Below are 20,967 nucleotides of genomic sequence, written 5' to 3'. Positions count from 1 at the left end.
GGAACAGCGTAGAAAGTTCTATGGGCCTTGCCATGAAACCCCCATGTGGAGCAGGCAAACAAGGCCAGTGAGCTGTGTAAAGTGAAAGTGAAATTAAACTGTTAGTTGCTCAATCGTGTTGCTCTTTGTGACACCATGGACTATAGCCTGCCAGGCTCCTCCATCCATGGGATTCTCCAGGCAAGAATACTGGAGTGGTAGCCATTCTTTTCTCCAGGGGATCTTTCTGACCCAGGGATCGAACCTGAGTCTCCTGCATTGGCAAGCAGGTTCTTTACCACTGAGCCACCTGGGAAGCCTAATGTTTGCACGCACCAGGACATATGCACACAGACACACATTTCTACAGCTGTGCACACGGCCTCACACACACACACACAGACACTCTAGCATCTGGAGAGGCCCCTAGAGCCTCTGAGACAAAGGGACGCTCAGACAATTGACCCTTTTGTGGCTGATCTCAGCGGGGGCCCTGGGGTTGGAGGGGAAGGAGGCCCCAGGGTCAGCCCCTGACCCAGCTCCGCCTGGGCTGAGGCTCCGGGACACAGAGGTCATTGGAGTTCTGTGCAGCCCCCTGCCCTGGAGAACACCCTCCTCCTCAGGACATCCTGTGGGTATTACCAGGGAACACTTAACAGACTCGCATTCAGAGTACTTCTTTCCTCATGGTTTAGTTGCTCCATCGTGTCGGACTCTTTGCAACCCCATGGACTGTAGCCCACCGGGCTCCTCTGTCCATGGAATTCTCCAGGCAAGAAGATTGGAGTGGGTTGCCATTTCCTTCTCCAGTACTTCTTTCGCGATTTCCACAATTTGCTAATACCAAAATTCAATCACCTTTCAATGGCCAGGAAAGAGTCGTTTAACTTTTTTTCCCCCCCAGATCTCCACCAACAACAAAAACCTTTTTCCTGCTGCTTCAGCCCCCAAAACACTCCTTTTTTGGAGCACCTGAGCCAGGCAGCTGTTTTGTATCAAGGCCAGGGGTTTTCTATATGACCCAGGGAGCTCAGACAACTGGCAGGCCTTCCTGCATTAAAAGGTAATCTGAGAATAATTTGCCATAAAACACCCAGAAGTGCCCCAGCTGTAGCCAGATATGCCCTAGAAAGCACCACTTGCACTGTGCGGACTTTATAAAATAATCATAATTTTAGAACACACATTTTTTTAATCCATTTTTGGAAACAATTTTAAAGGAAAGAAGTAGCCGGCACCATCTGAGAAGAAGGCCACAGGGAACTTCCCTTACAGGTACACAGACTGTCACCAAGCACCTCTTCTCAGCAGCTCAGTCAGTGCAGAATCTGCCTGCAGCGCAGGAGATCTGGTTCAGTTCCTGGGCTGGGAAGATGCCCTGGAGAAGGCAATGGCAGCCCACTCCAGGACTCTCGCCTGGAGAATCTCATGGACAGAGGAGCCTGGCGGGCTGCAGTCCAGGGGGTCGCCCAGAATCGGCGTGACTGAGCGACTAACACTTTCACTTTCACCTCCTCCCTAACGCGCGCCGGCCCGCGGGGTCCTGTGTTGCTAGGACTCCACTGGGCTCCGTGTTCAGAATGTGCTCTCGCACACAGGCTGCCGGGGCAGGTGAGGAGGAGGAGCCCAGTAAGCGCAAGCCTCCAAGTCACCCTGCTGGTGAGTGCTGCTCCTCCCCGGGTGAATCCAGAACCCTCTAGACTAGGGGCAGGCTGTGATCAGGAGTCAAGTCCCTTCACAAGGTCCACCACCGACCAGCCACAGATTGTACAACAGCGCTCCCTGCTCCTCAAAAACGAAGCTGGACACCAAGCGTTTCATTATGAAAACTCCTACGTCTGAGACTGATTTGACTATTTTTCAAATACTACGGGAGCCAAACAAAACATGTCCGTGGAATTTGGCCAGGGGGCCACTGATCCGCAACCTTGCTTTCCAGCTTTCTGTGCTGCCAAGCCTCTCCTCGGGTTTTCCAAGCTTCCAATCTGAATTCACAAGTTTGTGACCAACTTAGAAAAAGCCTTCCCACTACACGTGACTCTTCCCTCCCTTTCCTATACAGGGTGATTTTCCTGTAGTTTATTTTTTAATTTCAAGAGTCCAAAATTTATAATGTCACAAAATAAACTCAAGAGAAAAGGCTGTTGTTTATTTTCCTCCTGTATTTTTTTTAATGATTCCCTCCGCCTTTCCTGGGAAAGGTGGTAGGAGAGCATGAAGAGAAGACCAAGGGCCATAACACGGACAGAATCCCACAAAAACAGAGCCACGGTGCACAAGCACCGTGGACGGGGAGCAGGGAGGGAGAGATCCACCAAAAGCATTCCACTGGGCTGGGGGCTTCCCTGGTGGCTCGGATGGCGAAGAATCTGCCTGCAATGCAGACGGCCCAGGTTCGATCTCTGGGTCGGGACGATCCCCTGGAGAAGGGAATGGCCACCCGCTCCAGTGCTCTTGCGTGCAGAATTCCATGCACAGAGGAGCCTGGTGAGCTGCAGTCCACGGGGTCACCTAAGAGTCAGACACCGCTGAGCAACTGACACTTTCACCCTTTACCTGGCTTTCCTTCCAGCACTGTTCTCCCCTCCTGATGGCCAGGCCCCCAGGAAGCACCGTCCACAGCTGGTCTTTCCTGCAGGCATCACCTCCAGACTTCCTGCCCCTCCATTCCTGACTCTGAAACCCCACCACACATGCCACAGCCCACCCGTCCTTGGCCGTGGACGTCCATCTAGGGCTCTCTTAGTCACTCACTACTTCCTCTGAAAAATTAACTACTGTAGGTCAACTGATGCTCATGGTCAGTCACAGTGAGCTTGGGGGTCCAGTACCTGGCCTTTTCTTGCCTGCTTCCTCATTATAAAATCGTGCCTGACTCTTTGTGACCCCATGGACTGTAGCCCACCAGGCTCCTCTGTCCATGGGATTCTCCAGGCAAGAGTACTGGAAGGGGGTTGCCACGCCCTGGATCACTCCAACCCAGGGGTCAAACATGCATCTCCTGCATTGGCAGGCACATTCTTTACCTGGAGTGCCACCTGGGACGCCCCCGAAACGGGAGTAATTTTACCTGTTTCGTGGGGTTGTTTCAGGCAGATTATTGTAGATCTCAGAGAAGAGGAGCAGCAGTGCCAGCTTCTCCTGCAAACTCATGACGAATGCAAATTCCCAGGCCTTGGCCCAGACACACCCACTGAACCGGAAACTCTGCTGGGCAGGTGGGGTCAAGGTTAGGAAACTGAATGAGGTGATGTGTGGAAAGAACTTAGCAACAGGCTTGGCACACATGAATTCTTAGTGACTATGACGATAGTGATGATGATGACGATACACCTCACAGGAAGAAAACTGCTCTTGCCTTATGCCCTCTTAATATCATGCTAATGTCCTGCAGTCAACTTCAGCGATTACAGTCACCAGCTGGCAGCCTCGGGGTGATGTCTGGGGAGATGAGAACTCCTGGTGCTCACAGGTGATCACCCGCTCGGCAGGGAGAGGTGTCCTTAGCCTGCTGAGATCCACTCTGTGCTGTCCACAAACAAGCTCAGGGCTGGCTTCATGGAGGCCCATGGCAAGGCTCCAAGGCTGCAGCCCCACTCCTCCCCCAGCTGTGCCTCTCTCGGTCATTCCCATCAAAAGACGGAGAGGCATCAAGAGAGGGGGAGGAAGAAAAACGACGTCACACTTTCCATTATTGAGCTTATTTCACAATGTTAGCCCTCCCTTGTCCTTTTAAATTAACAACAACCAAAAAAAAAAAAAAAACTAAAAAAAAGCTAAAGTCCCACTCAAGTTTTTAAAAAGGGGATATATATATATATATATACATATACGTACACATATATATAACATAAGGCTCCTTCCAGCTTTGTCAGAAACCTAGTAATTCAGATCTGAAACTTTCAACACCTGATGTAAAAGACAACTTGCTAAATCAATGGAAATTCACATTGAACCAACATCAAAACGTAGGCGTTGATTGTTTTAACCAACCTAAGAAGACAAGTTGTTTCTAAGCCGCTAAGCCCCACCAGAGTGAAAAGGTAAGACGGGTGATATTGCTGTTCCGCCCTGCAGTCCCCACGAACCTGAGCCAGGCAGCATCTTTTTGGACTGAAAGTTACACAGCTCTGCTTGGAAAGCTTGGAGATGAGTTTTCACAAGGACTTGCTTTGTCCACCAGTTCGCACAAATTAAAAACATCTGTGAGTCTTGAGTTGCTCCCTGCCATCTCCCCCCACCAGCAACAGCACCTGGGCCCCTTCTGCCAGGCATCTTCCAGGGACTGAGCCCCATGAGTCATGGGTCGAGGAACCTGCCCCTGCCCCCAACCTCGGTGCCACCCCCTGCAGCCCCTCCCCAGGAGACAGGGGAGCGGACTCTCATGGCCTCAGTGGTGAGGACGCCAGGAGGCCAGCTGTCACCCTTGTCACTGGCAACAGGTGGGCGTAACCTACCTACCTACGTCACCGCTTACTCATCTTTGTGTGGCTGGGACCTAGAGCCGGACAAACAGCTACCAAACCACTTCACGAACCACTTAATCCACTCCAGGGAGTTCTTCTGACACTTGTACCTTGTCAGTGACCCTACTTTTTTTTTTTTTAAGGTTTTAGGTTTCCAACAAAATAATTGATGATTTTGGCTTCTTAACTTCTCTTGATATGAACGGTTGGCTATCCGATAACATGAAGAAACCACTCTCTTTTCCTAGAGACCGTAACTTGCACGTAAAAGCAATCAGCTTGACGGTGAGCGTGCATTCTCTGTGCAGCTCACATCACGGAACACCTAACCCGGAAAATTCTGGAACTCTGGGTGGCAAACACTACTTAAGAGAAAGCTTGATTATGAAGTCAGAGTCGGCCAGGGCAGGAGGAACAGACAGAAGAGGAGATGTGTGAGGACTGGAGGGGAACAGGCGGCACCCTTGTGCGCACCAGTAACGAGTTTCTAGGGCATTCTGGGGTGGATTTCGGCCTGTTAAATACAAGAAAATGAAAGGCCGTTCAGAGCCTGTCACTGCAGCTCAGAGACTCCAAAACAGCTCATGGACCCACTCCGACTCCCAGATCCTCACCAGACCCAAAAGTGAAACTTCCAGGAGAGGAAATTCCCTTTTAATGTAAGACACAAAAGTACTTTTAAGGAACCTGTTTCAAAGAAAGAAAACCACTTTTCTTCCTTCCAGCTTTTACCTTCTTTCTCCTCTAATCAAATTCTTACCAAAAAAAAAAAAAAATTCACAGAACAGGCAAAAAGCCCTCCACCCAGGCATATGGGATACAAGCGAATGTGAAGCCCTCCGTGAAGTATGACAGGAACTGTCAAGAGAAGTGCAGCAGGGGACTTCCCTGAGGGTCCAGCGGTTAAGACTCCACGCTTTCAATGCAGGGGGCACAGATTCGATCTTTGGCCAGGGAACGAAGATCCCATATGCCTCGTGGTGTGGCCAAAAAATAAAAATTTTTCTAAAAAGTGTAGTAGATCCACTCTAGAAAAAGAGACATTACATTTTTTTAAGGGAAATTCTGAATTATGCGATAATTGTAGATTCACACGCAGGGATCCAAAATTATATAAAGAAATAATAGAGGAAGCCCCATGTACCCTTCGCCCAGTTGCCTCCAGTCTTCACGCAGCATCCGTGAGCACAGTGACACCGGTCACCTCCAGTCTTCACGCAGCATCCGTGAGCACAGTGACATCGGTCACCTCCAGTCTTCACGCAGCATCCGTGAGCACAGTGACATCGATCACCTCCAGTCTTCACGCAGTATCTGTGAGCACAGTGACATCAGTCAGCCTCCAGTCTTCACGCGGCATCCGTGAGCACAGTGACATTGATCAGCCTCCAGTCTTCATGCAGCATCTGTGAGCACAGTGACATCGATCACCTCCAGTCTTCACGCAGTATCTGTGAGCACAGTGACATCAGTCAGCCTCCAGTCTTCACGCGGCATCTGTGAGCACAGTGACATCGATCACCTCCAGTCTTCACGCAGTATCCGTGAGCACGGTGACATCGGTCAGCCTCCAGTCTTCACGCGGTGTCCTTGAGCACAGTGACATTGATCACCTCCAGTCTTCACACAGTGTCCGTGAGCACAGTGACATCGGTCACCTCCAGTCTTCACGCAGCATCCGTGAGCACAGTGACATCGGTCACCTCCAGTCTTCATGCAGCATCCATGAGCACAGTGACATCGATCACCTCCAGTCTTCACACGGTGTCCTTGAGCACAGTGACATCGATCACCTCCAGTCTTCACGCGGTGTCCTTGAGCACAGTGACATCAATCACCTCCAGTCTTCACGCGGTGTCCTTGAGCACAGTGACATCGGTCAGCCTCCAGTCTTCACGCGGTGTCCTTGAGCACAGTGACATTGATCACCTCCAGTCTTCACGCAGCATCCGTGAGCACAGTGACATCGGTCACCTCCAGTCTTCATGCAGCATCCGTGAGCACAGTGACATCGGTCACCTCCAGTCTTCACGCAGCATCCGTGAGCACGGTGACATCGGTCAGCCTCCAGTCTTCACGCAGCATCCGTGAGCACAGTGACATCGGTCAGCCTCCAGTCTTCACGCAGCATCCGTGAGCACGGTGACATCGGTCACCTCCAGTCTTCACGCAGCATCCGTGAGCACAGTGACACCGATCACCTCCAGTCTTCACGCAGCATCCGTGAGCACAGTGACATCGGTCAGTACAGTTCAGCCACAGAATGTCTCTGTCACCTTGTGCTGCCCATGTATAAATGCAACCACGTTCTTCCCACACACATCCCAGTTACGCCACTGGTAACCATCGATCTGTTCTCCAGTCCTGTAATTTTGTCATTTCAAGAATGTAACTAAAATGGAAGCCATGCAACCTGTGGGGCTCAGGCCTTTTCGTTCAGGACCGTTCTCTGGAGACTGATCAGCTGGCTACACACCTCACTGCAGAGCAGTATTCCACGGCTCTGGGTGTACCACAGCCTAGTCATCTGTTAAAGGACATCTGAGCCATCCTCAGTCTGGAACTAGTATACATGAAGCTACAGCGGACATTCGTGTATTTGCATGAATCTAAGTTTTCATTTCTCTGGGATAAATGCCCAGGAGTGCAACTGCTGGATTATATGATAGTATAGTTTCAGAAGAAACTGCCAAACTAGTTTCCCAAGTGATTGTCCTGTTTTATAATCCCACCAGAAACGTATGGATGATACTGTTCTTCTGCATCCTTACTAGCTTTTTGGTGTTATCACTTTTTTAAAAAGTTTAAGCCATTCTTGATAGGTATTATTTAGATAGCCACTGTGGTTTCAATTTACATTTCCCTAAATGTCTAATAATGCTGAACATCATCTTTTCATGTGTTTATCTGCCAACTTCAGATCCTCCTCAGTGAAACATCTGCCCATTTTCTATTTGGATTCGTTGTTTTTCACTGTTGAGCTTTGAGAACTCTTTATTACTCCTTTGTCAGATATGTGGTTTACAAATATTTTCTCCCGGTCTATAACTTATCTTCCAAACAAGGTCTTTACAAAGCAAAAGTTATTTATTTTTATGAAGTCGAACCTATCAGCTCTTTCTTTAAGGGACTATGCCTTGGTGTCTATTCTAAAAACTCTTTGCATACTCTTAGAGCCCAGAGATTTTCTATTTTTTCTGAAAGTTATAGAAATATGTCTTACATTTAAAACCATAATCTTTTTTGAGCTAACTTTTGTACAAGGTGTGAGACGGGTTTTAGATTTTAATTTTATTGGCGTCTAGCTGACTTTCTATGTTGCGCTGGTTTCGCGTGAACTGCAAAGTGGCTCAGTTGCACCTGCACATGTATTGACCCTTTTTTAGATTCTTTTCTCATACAGGTTATCACAGAGTATGGGCAGAGTTCCCTGTGCTAACATTTGAGGTGGGGGGGGGTTGTCTGTTGGTTTATAAATGTCCAGTTACTCATTTGTTGAAAAGGCTATCATTCCTTCCACTGATTTTCTTTTGCACTTTTGCAAAGAATCAGTTGGGTATATTTATGGGGGTTTATTTCTGGGCTCTCTACGGTGTTCCATTGATCTATCTGTCTATCTCTCTGCCAAAACCACTAGACTTGATTACTATATGTCTTGAAATTGAGTAGACTGACTCAATCTACCTTACTCTTTAAAAAAAAAAATGTTTATTCTGCTTCCTTTGCCTTTCCATATAAACTCTAGACTAACTTGTGCATATTCAACAGAAAAAAATTTTGCTGGAATTTTGATAGAAATTGCGTTAAACCCGTATATTGATTTTGAAGAAAACTGGCATCAGTATTATCATGTGGAGTCACCCAATCCATAAACATGGTATATGGTTCAGCTCATTTAGACCTTGTATTTCTTCCATTGCCAGTGTATAATTGCATAATTTTCAGCATACAAATCCTAATACATGTTTGGTAGATTTACTTCTGAGAATTTCTCCTCATTTTCAGGCAAGTGCAAATTATTTTGGTGTCCACATGTTGCTCTTAATATACTGAAGAAAGCTGAGCACCAAAGAATTGATGCTTTTGAGCTGCAGTGCTGGAGAAGACTCTTGGGAATCCCTTGGACTGCAAGGAGATCAAACCAGTCAATCCTAAAGGACATCAACCCTAAATATTCATTGGAAGGACTGATGCTGAAGCTGAAGCTCCAATACTTCGGCCATCTGATGTGAAGAGGTAACTCACTGCAAAAGACCCTGGGGCTGGGAAAGATTGAAGACAAAGGAGAAGGGGGCAGCAGAGAATGAGATGGTTAGATAGCATCACCACCTCAATGGAGACGAGCCTGAGCAAACTTGGGGAGATAGTAAAGGACAGAGAAGCCTGGCCTGCTACAGTCCCTGGGGTTAGAAAGAGTCAGACACAACTTAGCAACTAAACAACAACCAAATGTTGTCGCTAATATACAGAAATACAATTTATTTTTGTATGTTTATCTTGTGTATTGGGACTTGCTAAATTCACTTGGCAGGTTTAGGAGATTTTTTTTGTAGGTTCCTTGGGCTTTCTATATAGATAAGCATCTTGTCTACATGGAAAGGCTGGTTTTGCTTCTCTTCTCGTCCAAACGCATTTTCTTTTCTTGCTTTATTGCACCATCTAGAAGACCCAGAACTATGCTGAGTAACAGCAGTGAAAGCAGGCACCCTTGCCTTGTTCCCAATTTTGGGGGAAAAGCATACAGTCATTCACCGTTATATATACTGTTAACTATACGAGGGTGGGGGTTGTAGATGCTCTTTATCAAGTTGAGGAAGTCCCCTTCCACTTCTATTTTTTTCTGACAGTTTTATCATGAATGGATGTTGAATTTGTCAAATGCTTATTAAAAACACTCATCTTCTTTTTAATTGTCCCCTCTCTTCTCTGTTTAGTTTTTTAAAAAATATACAAAACAAATGAAAAATCAAGCCCATCATCCACGTGTATAGAGCATAAGCTAAGATGAGGCTTTCCGTAAAACACAATCATACCTGTTAAAAAAAAGACTGCAGTAGGGACTTCCTCAGTGGTCCAGTGGTTAAGACTCTGAGCTTCCACTGCAGGGGCATGGGTCCAATCCCTAGCCAAGGAACTAAGATCTCACATGCCACAGGGCATGGCCAAAAAAAAAGGTGTGCCGTAGATCCACTGTGAATCCACTGCGAAAAGTGACACAACATACTTTTTATTTCTCCTTTTGTGCCTCCTTTCCCTTTATTTTTTAAATTTATTTATTTTAATTGGAGGCTAATTACATTATTGTAGTGGTTTTGCCATACATTCACATGAATCCGCCACAGGTGTACATGTGTCCCCATCCTGAGCCCCCTTCCCACCTCCCTCCCCATCCCATCCCTCTGGGTCATCCCAGTGCACCAGCCCTGAGCGCCCTGTCTCATGCATTGAACCTGGACTGGCGATCTATTTCACATATGATAATCTACATGTTTCAATGCTGTTCTCCCATATCATCCCACCCTCTCCCTCTCCCGCAGAGTGCAAAAGTCTGTTCTTTACATCTGTGTCTCTTTTGCTGTCTCATATATAAGGTCATCATTACCATCTTTCTAAATTCCATATATATGTGTTAGTATACTGTATTGGTGTTTTTCTTTCTGACTTACTTCACTCTGTATAATCGGTTCCAGTTTCATCCACCTCATTAGAACTGATGCAAATGCATTCTTTTTAATGGCTGAGTAATACTCCATTGTGTATATGTACCCCAGCTTTCTTATCCATTTGTCTGCCGATGGACATCTAGGTTGTTTCCATGTCCTGGCTATTGTAAACAGTGCTGCAATGAACATTGGGGTACATGTGTCTCTTTCAATTCTGGTTTCCTCTGTGTGTATGCCCAGCAGTGGGATTGCTCGGTCATAAGGCAGTTCTATTTCCAGTTTTTTAGGGAATCTCCACACTGTTCTCCATAGTGGCTGTACTAGTTTGTATTCCCACCAACAGTGTAAGAGGGTTCCCTTTCCTCCACACCCTCTCCAGCATTTATTGCTTGTAGACTTTTGGATTGCAGCCATTCTGACTGGCATGAAATGGTACCTCATTGTGGTTTTGATTTGCATTTCTCTGATAATGAGCGATGTTGAGCATCTTTTCATGTGTTTGCTAGCCATCTGTATGTCTTCTTTGGAGAAATGGCTGTTTAGTTCTTTGGCCCATTTTTGGACTGGGTTGTTTATTTTTCTGGAATTGAGCTGCAGGAGCTGCTTGTATATTTTTGAGATTAATTCTTAGTCAGTTGCTTTGTTCGCTATTATTTTCTCCCATTCTGACGGCTGTCTTTTCACCTTGCTTATAATTTCCTTCATTCGCAACATACTCTTTTTTTTTATATAGAATTTATTATTTTTTTTTATTTTTAGTTTTTTATTTTTTAAATTTTAAAATCTTTAATTCTTACATGCATTCCCAAACATGAACCCCCTCCCACCTCCCCTCCCCATAACATCTTTCTGGGTCATCCCCATGCACCAGCCCCAAGCATGCTGCATCCTGCGTCAGACATAGACTGGCGATTCAATTCACATGATAGTATACATGTTAGAATGTCATTCTCCCAAATCATCCCACCCTCTCCCTCTCCCTCTGAGTCCAAAAGTCCGTTATACACATCTGTGTCTCTTTCCCTGTCTTGCATACAGGGTCGTCATTGCCATCTTCCTAAATTCCATATATATGTGTTAGTATACTGTATTGGTGTTTTTCTTTCTGGCTTACTTCACTCTGTATAATCGGCTCCAGTTTCATCCATCTCATCAGAACTGATTCAAATGAATTCTTTTTAACGGCTGAGTAATAACCTAGATGTCCATCAGCAGATGAATGGATAAGAAAGCTGTGGTACATATACACAATGGAGTATTACTCAGCAACATACTCTTAAACAAACAAAAATTTTAAAAATTGCAGGTACAGTGTATAATAGATATATAGATATATATCATATAATATAATGATTATAAATATAATCATTAGGAAGGAACCCTGGAAGACTAAAGGCCAGCTGTTGGATGGCAGGGGTGAGGTAGACACGGATTTTCACTCTCCATCACTTTATAATCTGTAATTTTTAAAAAGATCTAATAAGGGGATAATATGGAAAACAACTACCTTGCAAAAGTGCTATGGACCATATGCTTTTGGCATGCGTGAGTGCAGGTTTTCTCAGGGTGCTGTCTTTGTCAGCCTGAAACATATGTACTGTGACAGAGACATACTATTAAACTATGTTCTACCTGCATCCACATTTACATTGAATAAAAAGAACAAACTTTTGAAATAAAGATTCAAGAAAGGGAGTAAAAACACGAGGACACATCTCACAGAGATAAAGTCTTTCAGCCGGACTCCAGGAGAGTCTCACAAGGCCTCCCTTTCATGACTGGAATCTTTAGTCAGTGTAGTTTAAACAGGGTCTCAGAAAGCTGGACGCAGCTGAGCATGTAAGGAGAGAGTAACTGAAAGGCGGTAACTTCGGGCACTGACGGGAGGGGAGACAGCTCATCTACACTGGTGGGCTGACAGAGGCGACGCACAGACACTCAGCAGAGGGGGAGAAGGACATGGCCAGACCAACGGGGCCCTGCTGAAGTGCAACTGTGTGGCCACGGGGGCTCGGAGAAGAAACGAAGCGAAAAGCACCTTCACTGGTCTACAGACTCTGCTGCGCCTCGTCGCTGCCTCCTCAGGTGACAAGAAACAGTCTGAGTTTTCTCCACACTTCCAGAACAATTCTCAGCGGTGCCTTCTCTTCCTCTGAAGAGAAAAACCCAGTTCCTAAGGAGTAATCAAATCAAGGAGTCTTCACAGGGGAGCTGGCACTTGAGCGAGGCCTCAAGGGACTGGCAAGAGTCAGTCTGGTGAGATGAGACCATGACATGGGGACCACAGCATGAGTAATGGCTCAGCAGTAAGGACCCTGAGTCAGGCAGGAAGTCTGGGCAATAATACACCTGTGGGTGGAAACCACCAAGCACTTTCTGCAGGTTTAATACGGTGCCAAGCACAGCAGAAATGTCGCTTCATCTAAGCCTTGTAAAAACTCTGAGAAGGATGCATAACCATCCCCATTCGGGGATGAGGAGATGGAGACTCAGAGAGTATGCTACCTTGCCTAAGATCACACTCACTGAATCCCTGGGGATATTTGAACTGAAGTACTGAGCATCTTTTTTTAGATTAAACAAGTAAGTTTCTTTTGTTGTTTTTTATAAGTCATCTGAAGGTGGGTGAATGCTGATGTTAGTTTAGTTGCTCAACAATGTCCTTAGGGACTAAGCCCATGGACCAAGTCTGTGTTTAGCAACTAGCTGCTTATCCTTGTGCTCATTGCCTCATGGTCACAAAGTGGCTGCTGCAGCCCCAAGCATCATGCCATATTGAGAGTCTTAAGTACAATGGAAAACGTTGGGAGTATGAGCCTGGAGACACTAGAGAGATGCAGAAGGTGTGTGACTAAGGCAGACATCCTCAGCAATGCTTCTGCAAGGCTCACCTCGGCCTCTGCATAAGAGATACTGGAGGAGACACTGAGAGAAAAATTCCCTTTGGTGTGCTCTATTTTTGTCCAAAGATGCCTTTCATTCTTTGTTGGTAAGCAACCAGTTTGGTAATGGGCAATTAAACGAAACATCCAGTTTTGTGGGGATCGTGGAAGTTTCAGGGGCTGTCTGTCCTTTCCCATCAAACTCCCCTCACTCCTCTCAGCCAGGTGCTCTGAAGCATCTCTAGGTCTTCTTGAATAGTCTCAGCGCTCCTCACTCTCTCTCCAACCCTTCACGCTTTTCTGCTACCAGTTATACTCAGAAAACCAGCCCAGACCTTCAGTCAACCACAGAAGGAAGCACAAGTCACATCAAAATGATGAAAATGAATATTTTTTCAGAATTTCTAAGAAAAACCTCCACTGTGGCTGGGGGCCCAAGACGTTTCTCCACGAAGACATCAGAGTCATGTCTAAACAGTAAGGACATCTGATACAGCACTGTCTTCTAAAAGCAAAGCCTGGGAAACAACATAAATGTCCACGAGGAGAGGGTTCAGCCATAGTGGATTACCATACAGGATTCCAAAGTCGGAGAGAAGTTTCTATATATTGACTCGGAAAGGTCTCCAGTCAGAATTGCACCTCTTGCACCTCCTTGATGGTGCAGTGGCTAAGACTCTGAACTCCCAATGTAGGGGGCACACACTCAACCCCTGGTCAGGGAACTAGAGCCCACCTGCCACAACTAAGAGTTCCCACGTCACAACTGAAAAAGAGCTCCCATTCCACAGTGAAGCCCCTTCTAAGACCCAGCACAGACAAATACGTTCCTTTAAATGATTTACTTATTCGTCTGCCAACGCAGGAGAAGCAGGTTTGATTCCTGGGTCAAGAGGATCACCTGGAGGAAGAAATGGCAACCGACTCCAGCATCCTTGCCTGGGAGATCCCATGGACAGACGAGCCTGGCCGGCTACAATTCAAAGGGTCACAAAGAGTCGGGCATGACTGTGCAACTGAGCATGCACGCAGTGAGTGAAAAAGAGGATTCATAAGGTGCTAGGTAAAGGCAGGGTTGTGTCCGAAGAAAGGCCATACTTAAACAAATTCCTCCTCTCCCTTTCAAAAATTCTACTTAATTAAAAAACGGAGTATAGGCAGAGTGTACACTTCTTATGTTAAGCGTCTCTAGTGATCTGAAGCTCAGTCATATGGAAACTTTGACAAAAGTGTCCTTTAATCTCAGATGTATTTCGCGGCAGTGGAAGGATCTCGTTTGGGTGACAAGGTGAGTTCCTTTCAAAGACAAGTCTGGAGAGTGGATTGAAACAAAGCCTGGATGAGACGCTAGACACGAGAAAGGGAGACTGGCCCCTCAGCGCCTCACACCATGACAGTTACACGTTCAGGCATGAAAACTGGGCCATCATTCTTGCCACGCTAATCAGACAACGAAATGAGATATGCAAATATTTTTCAAAAGTCGACTCACGACAACATTCTCATCAGGCAAAAAGTTAATAAAGAAAATAGGACCCCGTAGAGTCAACCCGGGGCCAGGGCCTATCATCCTGACTGCCTGACCTATGATACCCCTGGGAACAAATGTCAAGTTCAAGTCTAGGGCTGTCCCTGGGGACAGAACCCTGGGGACAGATGGGATCCAAGGCTCAGAATGGCCTCGGTTCAAAGGTCAGAGGTTGCCCACACAAGAGGCAGGGAAGTCACCAGCAATCTAAGATGCTGCACTTGGAGGCCCCACGTCTAGTACATTCTCCAGGGGCAGCCTCAAAACCAAGCCACTGGGGCATCCCTGCTGGCGTCGTGGGTGGGGGGTATGGACTGCGTCCCTGGTCAGAGAACTAAGACCCCACACACTGCAGAGCACCTGAGCATGTGTGCTGTGACTACTGAGCCCACGCACTCTAGAGCCCAAGCTCGGCAACCAGAAGAGCCACCGCGGCGAGAAGCCCACACACGGCAACTAGGGAGCAGCCCTCGCAGCGGTGACGGCCCAGCACAGCCAAAACTAGATAAAAGAAAGAAAGGAAATAGCCTTTGGCAAGAGGAGTCCAGGGGGGCCCCACTGGGGTGGGGTGGCACAACACTGCCCCACTCCCCATGAATGTTTGCCTTTACCAAGCTGCTTCACTTCCCAGCCTCTGTCTTCTCATCTGTAAAATGGGCATCACCACAAAGCTGCCATGCACACTGGGTGAGAGAAGGCACTCTGAGCATCACACAGCTGGCCCACTACGGGCATTCAGCACGTGCCAGTGCCCCCTTCCTGGCTCCTGGAGCCTGAGAGCATGAAGATGCTTGTGATGGGCGGGGGAGGTCACAGGGCTGGGCCAGTTCACAGGTATTTATTGAGGGCCTGCTAACAGGGCAGCAGCTGGTGCTGCGTGAAGCCCCCGCCCTCCAGGAGCTCACAGTCTAAAGGGCAATCAGAGAAGAGACAACAGTTTGCCGGGAGCCAGCACAGGAGATCCCACCCATGACAAGGTCATGCAGAGAGACCTGACGGGGCAAGGCAAGTCAGGTCTCAAGGGGTCCTCTGTCTGAGCACCTACCCTGAAAACAAAATCTGTCTGTTTATTGTCCGCTATACTATACTCTTCTGACATTACAGGGGGCTATCCCCGACCACTTTTCTCTGGAAAAAGCTAACTTAGAGCTCCAATTGGTCTCCTGCATATGAAAGGAATGTCTCAGCTCAGATTCCTCTGATGGCTCTCTAACTTGCCTGACAGGTTCCCCCGGACTTTTACAACTACGCATGTGATTGTTTGCAGCCCCTCAACCCCAAGAGGCACGAAGCTTAAAACGTCTTAAAGATATAGAGCCTCTAAGAGCTAAGAATTATATCAGTGTAGGTTTTCACTGTTGAGTTAATGACTGCCGCCAGGCCTCCATATCCTTTATCTTTTAGGCACTTGGGAGGATATTAATCAATGTAATCAGGATGCAGAAATAGGAATATAGTAGTTTTGATGTTAGCAATACTAGACTTTTGAGTTAATGAATTTTCTCTTTGTTATAAATCACTGTACTCCTCTTTCCTTGTTATAAATTGTTGTGTCCTTGCTATGGAAGAATGTAACCTTAATTAGTACTTCCTGAGAGTGGCACCAGACTTTAGTAAGAACAACACTTTTAGGGCAAGTAAGTTTTCTGGTTGACGGACCCTTATCAGAAAAGGGCCATAAAATGCTAATAGGCCTCCTGGCCAGAAGATGATGTAAATCACCTAAGACCTGTGTTTACAGCTAAGTATGCAAAGAGAAAGCCTGGTCTCGATAAGGGTCAGGGCTGCTGACCCTGCATGACTTTGTATTATCCATTGATATCTATGTACAACTAAGAGTATAAAAGCTTTTCCTGGAAAATAAAGGATGGACCAGTTTCTCAGGCCAATTCCTGGAAAGACTGGTTCCCCCGTGTCTTCTTTTCTTTCTTACTCTATTTTCTGGCTGACTCCCGTCTGAGGCATAGAGGCTAGCCGTGTCTACTTATTTGCCCGGGCTTCTAAGACCTATGCGAGAGGGAGCCCAAGGCGGGGCACCCTCCGCTATTCAAGCGGGCACCTGTGGCCTTATGTAGATGGTGCAAGTCCCTTGTCTCAGGGCTTTAGTGGCTTTCTATGTAAACAAAGGAATGCAGCCTCTTTCCTCCTCTAAATTTCCCACTACACTATTCTTTCCTAATCTCTCTTTATATCCCTAAATCTATATATCTCTCTTGCCATGCCGTCCCCGCTTCGAATTACCCTGGATCCAACCGGGGCTGGTCTCCAACAACAGTTAACACCAGGGCTGAGATAAACCAGGTGCTGCACAAGCTCTATACCCAGAGAGGCAGCTACAAGGGCCTGAGGTCTCCTAGAGACCTAAAAGAGCAGGTGAGCAGGAACGGGAGAGCCTGGGAAGGTCAAGGGCACAGAAACGGTTTGTGCAGACCCGGGAGGCGGCGGCAGGTCAACTGCTGGACACTGAGATCAGTTTCTCTCCCTCAGAAAGAGTTCCCTAAACCCAGCCCCTCTGCAGTCTGGGGCCAGGGCTGCTCTCCAAGCTTTAAACCTATCACACAACCGCCCTTAGAAACCATCCTCAGACCTGTGGTCATACACCCAGAACAGCACCACCGTCACACCGACAGTGTGCGGTCAGCCCCATGAGCCTCACCTGTGAGCAATCTGCAAGGGTGAGCTAGGGAGCGAATGAGCACTGAGGAGACAAAACCAGTCTCTGCACGGATACACGCGTGCCTGGGCTGCAGGCAGCCTGGAGGGCAGGTCCCACAGTCATACAACAAAGATCGTGTACACACACAAGAAACGGAGAATGCCCACTTTTCCTGCTTTAAGACGCAGATCAGAGTTCCCGTATCCACAATACAGCTAAAATACAGCATCTGATCTCCACAGAGCTGTCATTTGGACTGATTCATTCTGCGCTAAAGACACCTTCCCTTCGCCACGATATTCATCCATCCATCCATCCACCAAGTGCTTAACCAAGTCCAAAGCAGACAAGAGTGAGCACTAAGACAGGTCCTAATCAATCTCTGGAGGCTGACACTCCCAATGACCAGCCTGAAACTTTGAGGACCCTGGACAAGACCTACTTGCCCACTCATGGCAAATAGATGGGAAGAAGTGGAAGCATGACAGACTTTATTTCCTTGGCTCCAAAGTCACTGCAGGCAGTGACTGCAGACGTGAAATTAAAAGATGCTTGCTCCTTGGAAAGCTATGACAAACCTAGATAGCATATTAAAAAGCACAGACATTCTTTTGCCAACAAAGGTCCATATAGTCTAAGGTAATGTTTTTCCCGTAGTCCTGTATGGATGTGAGATTTGGACCATAAAGAAGGCTGAGCACTGAAGAACTGATGCTTTCAAATTGTGGTACTGGAAAAGACTCTTGAGAATCCCTCGGACTGCAAGGAGATCAAACTAGTCAATGCTAAAGGAAATCAACCCTGAATATTTGTTAGAAGGACTGATGATGAGGCTGAAGCTTCAATACTTTGGCCATCTGAAGAAAGAGACAACTCACTGGAAAAGACCCTGATGCTTGGAATGGTTGAAGGGAAAAGGAGAAAGGCGCAGCAGAGGGTGAGGTGGTTAGATAGCATCACTGACTCAGTGGACAGGAATCTGAGCAAACTCCTGGAGACAGTGAAGGACAGAGGAGTCCTGCGGTGCATACCATGGGACTGCAGAGAGTCGGGCATGCTGAGCAACCGAACAGCAGCAACAAAAGGAAGTGTGAACACCTTCGGCTGGCTCAGCTTCACTGTGGTAGACAGGGACACTCAGAAAGCATCCTGCTGGACTGAGCTCAGAGGTGAACACACTCAGTGAGTGAAGGCACATGGTAAACAGACCTTCTCCCCATCAAAGGACATTCAGTGTGAAGTCTGGAGCGGCCCATCTCCCCTCCCTGCTCCCGTTCTCCATACACAACTGCTCAGAACGACAGTGACACAGAGCCACCAGGCCAAGACGGCGGTGCCCCTTGACAAAGTCAGGTCCCGGCTCGCAACAGGGAAGGGAGCCTGAACTCTGGCCCCACGGCTGACCACTCAGCATCTGCCAAACCCCAGTTTGGGAGGACTCTCCATGTTCTTCGATGTAGACAGTGAATTGCTTTGCATCTTTGGTTTGGTTTACCAAAGCAAACATAACTGTGAGCCAAAGTGGTCCAAAGATGACAGGGAGCGCAGCCTAAGCTGAACTCAAAGGACCTCTTGCTTGAGGATGACTAAGCAACCCAGCGTGAGTCAGGGCTGGACTCCAGCACCAGACTGCTGCAGCGGGGGACCCAGAAAACTCCAGACAAGCTGTCACCTCTTTCTGCATCCCAGTTTTCCCAGCTGGAAAATGGGGATCACAACAGTATCCATATTACAGGACTGCTGTTTCAATTTAACAAACAATGATGGGGCTTCCCTGGTGGCTCAGAGGCAAAGTTTCTGCCTGCCAATGCAGGAGACACAGGTTCGATCCCTGGTCACAGTAAATCCCACACTGCAGGGACAGCTAAGCCCATACACCAGAACTACTGAGCCTGTGCCCTGGAGCCTGGGAGCTGCAACTACTGAGCCTGAACATTCTAGAGCCTGTGCTCAGCAACAAAAGGATCCCTAGAGAGTGGCCTGCCCATGCTCTCCACAATTAGAGGAAAGCCCTCTCAGTAATGAAGACCCAACACAGCCATATAAATACGGAAATAAAGCTATTAACAAAAAAAGACATATAAAAGGCTCAGAATATGTCCTTCAAATAGGGAGGCACTGGATGGATTCCTCAGCTGGGACAAGGGAATGAGTGATGACACCTGGTGGGAGGGAAAGGCATGCAGTCCTGAACCAGCGCCTGTGCTACAGGGGGCATCAAGTTTCAGGTGGAAAATTTCCTAAGGACAGCAAACCATCCATCCATCATCCACGTCTGACCTTCCAGGTGGCACCGACAGTACTCCCCGGAGGCAGACAACAGGGCTTCCGTGGAGAGATGGGGCTCCCTGCAGCCGCGGCCCTAGGGGAACAGGCTGCTGCAGAAACCGAGGCAGGCAAGCCCCTCCCAAGCAGGACCCAGGCCCAAGCTGGGATCGGTCTGCACTGACAACAGCATCCCTCGTTCCCTCACAACTCCCACGGCCACGCCCAGGGTTTGAGGAGCCTGGGGCTTCCCACAAGGCTGACTCAGCCTCTGGTGACTTAGTTGAAGGGAGCCCTGTTCCTTGAAGGCTTCCCCCGTGGCTCAGTGGTAAAGAATCCAGCTGCAGTGCAGAAGAGGCGTGTTGGATCCCTAGGTCGGGAAGATCCCCTGGAGGAGGAAGTGGCAACCCACTCCAATATTCTTGCCTAGAAAATCCCATGGACAGAGGAGCCTGGTGGGCCACAGTCCATGCGGTTGCAAGAGCTGGACACGACTGAGTGACTAAACCACTATACACACGTGGTTTTACATATATATTACACACACACACACACACATAACGGCAACTAACACTGTAAACAAACACTGCACACCAACTACACTTCAATCTTTAAAAATAAATTTCTTAAAAAAGATAATCCACATCCTATTTACAGTCTTGATGTTGAGTCCAACGATTATTAGGCTGATGAATTCCAATTCTCCTTATAGTGACCACTTTGTTAAAAAAAAAAAAAAAAGGCAACATTCACAACTGATAGGAAGCTAAACTAATGAGAACAAAAAGTCCCGGCCAATTCTTAAATAGGGAAGTAAACAAAATGCAAAGGGGAGACATCTGCAAATCATTATTGGTATCTGTCGTCCTCTGGTGGTCGGCCTCAAGAAGTGTCCACATCAGAAAATCCTGGAAACTGTATTTTACAGATAGTCCCTCTACCCATCATTCAGGCCAAAGCTCTCATCCCATGGGACTTCCCCAGCATTCGAGCACGTCCTGCTACTCTGCTCCCCACGCCACGTGTGTATGTGAAGCGTGAGGATGCTAAAGAAAGGATAACTCCAACCCGTGTAGAACAAGATGAGCTTACGACCCTGCTCCCTCGGGACACATAACACGCATCTGAAAGGCAGACAGCTGGCACGGAGGCGCCCTGTCTTCACCGCTCCAGCACCACTCTCTGTGTGAAGAGATGACTGGACCTCCCTGGTGGCCCAGGGGCTAGGACTCCACACTCCCAGTGAAGGGGGCCCAGGTTTGACCCCTGGTCAGGAAGCCAGAGGGGCTTCCCAAGTGGCTCAGCAGTAAAGAACTCGACTGCAATGCAGGAGATTTGGGTCGATCCCTGGGTTGGGAAGATCCCCTGGAGAAGGAAATGGCAACTCACTCCAGCATTCTTGCCTGGAGAATCCCATGGACAGAGGAGCCTGGTGGGCTGCAGTCTGTGGGGTCACAGCTGAGCATGCACACAGGGAGCTAGATACCACGAGCTGCAACTAAGACCCAGAACAGCCAGATAAAAAAAT

The 20,967-nt window shown here is 47.6% G+C and overlaps 1 protein-coding gene across 2 annotated transcripts in view; it reads right to left on the bottom strand.

The window, feature by feature from the left end:
* The window catches only part of ACOXL (acyl-CoA oxidase like), a 372,099-nt gene that overhangs the window by 276,356 nt on the left and 74,776 nt on the right, over positions 1-20,967 (bottom strand). The gene's annotated exons all lie outside the window — the stretch shown is intronic.

This window comes from Ovis aries, chromosome 3 (assembly GCF_016772045.2).
Source record: "Ovis aries strain OAR_USU_Benz2616 breed Rambouillet chromosome 3, ARS-UI_Ramb_v3.0, whole genome shotgun sequence".
In the NCBI taxonomy this organism is placed as follows: domain Eukaryota; kingdom Metazoa; phylum Chordata; class Mammalia; order Artiodactyla; family Bovidae; genus Ovis; species Ovis aries.
The sequence above is the reverse complement of the archived record's forward strand: the minus strand, read 5'-3'. Positions and strand labels throughout refer to the sequence as shown.